The sequence below is a fragment of the Ailuropoda melanoleuca genome, chromosome 13, assembly GCF_002007445.2.
Source record: "Ailuropoda melanoleuca isolate Jingjing chromosome 13, ASM200744v2, whole genome shotgun sequence".
In the NCBI taxonomy this organism is placed as follows: domain Eukaryota; kingdom Metazoa; phylum Chordata; class Mammalia; order Carnivora; family Ursidae; genus Ailuropoda; species Ailuropoda melanoleuca.
Window position 1 is genome coordinate 91,381,680 of NC_048230.1, and position 1,726 is coordinate 91,383,405.

Consider the following 1,726-nt stretch of genomic DNA (forward strand, 5'->3'; position numbering starts at 1 on the left):
TAATCAAGCAGCACAATCTGTGTATAGTGATCATGTGGTACTTATTGAAGCTTCCTTTGTTCTGTGAGAACTTAAAATGAATACTCTGTGGATATACATTTGATGTATCTCTGTTAGATTGGTGCTGCCCAATAGAAATAAAATGCAAACCTCATATATAATTTTATATATTTTCTAGCAGCCATATTAACAAAGTAAACATATATAGGTGAAATTCACTTTAATTATATATTTTATTTAACCCAGTAGATCCAAAATAGCATAATTTCAGCATATAATCAATACAAAAGTATTAATGAGATATTTTGCATTCCTTTTTATGTATTAAGTATTAGAAATCTGGAGTGAATTTTACACTTAAGGTATATCTCAATATAAATACTAAATTCACATCAGGTACACTTGATTTAGATTTAGATTTCAATTTACAATTGGAAGAGTGGGCTCACATACCCAAGTTTTTCCAAACATACTTAAAAGTTTTGTAATACTTGAATCAAATATTTTTTTAGTTTAAATTTAAATTGCTTAAAATTATGTGAGACCTCTAATCACAAGGCTCCTAAGAGAAAACATAGGCAGTAATCTCTTGAACACTGGCCTTCACAACACATTTATGTATATGTCTCCTAAGACAAGGGAAACAAAAGCAAAAATAAACTATCAGGGCTACACCAAAATAAAGCATCTTTTGTATGGTAAAGAAAACCATCAACAAAACAAAAAGGCGATGGGAATGAGTGGGAGAAGATATTTGTAAATGATATTGCTGATAAAGGGTTAATATCCAAAATATATAAAGAACTCATACAACTCGATACAAAAAAAAAATTGGATTTAAAAATGGGCAGAGGAGCTGAATGGACATTTTTTCCAAAGAAGACATGCAGATGGCCAATGGACACACAAAAGGTGCTCAACATCACTCATCATCAGGGAAATGCAAATCAAAACCACAATGAGATATCATCTTATACCTGTCAGAATGGCTAGTATCGCTTCTGACGGCACTTCCTATAAGTGATTTCATCAGAGCAGCGCAATGGTAGCGCATCTGACTCCAGAATGGCTAGTATCAAAAAGAAAAGAAACAACAGGTATTGGCAAGGATGTGGAGAAAAAGGAATCTTAATGCACAGTTGGTGGGAATGTAAACTGGTTCAGCCACTGTGGAAAACAGTATGAAGTTTCCTCAAAAAATTAAAAATGGAAATGCCATATGATACAATAATTCCACTACTGGTTATTTACTCAAAGAAAATGAAAACACTTATTCAAAAAGATATATGGTTGCAGCATTATTTACAATAACCAAGATATGGAAGCAACCCAAACATCCACTGACAGAAAAATGGATAAAAAAGATATGGTATATGTATACAATGGAATGATATCAGCCATAAAAAAGAATGAAATTTTGCCATCTGAGACATAGATGGACTTAAGAGGGTATTATGCTACATGAAATAAGTCAAACAGAGAAAGACAAATACCATATGATTTCACTTATATGTGGAATTTGAAAAGAAAACAAAAACAAGTAAAAATCAAACTGACTCAAATACAGAGAACTAACTGGTGGTTGTCGGTGGAGGAATGGGTAGGCAGTTGGGAGACATAGGCAAAGGGGATTAAAAGATACAAACTTCCAATTATAAAATAACTAAGGGACAGAGATGGATAGTACAGCATGAAGAATACTGTCAATAATATTGTAGTAATGGTG

The 1,726-nt window shown here is 32.5% G+C and overlaps 1 non-coding gene across 1 annotated transcript; it reads right to left on the minus strand.

The window, feature by feature from the left end:
• Positions 1–978: 978 nt before the first annotated feature.
• On the minus strand, positions 979–1,037 carry LOC117795829. The gene has a single exon (XR_004619983.1). It is a non-coding gene; the product is annotated as a small nucleolar RNA SNORD49 (small nucleolar RNA).
• Between the last annotated feature and the right edge of the window lie 689 nt (positions 1,038–1,726).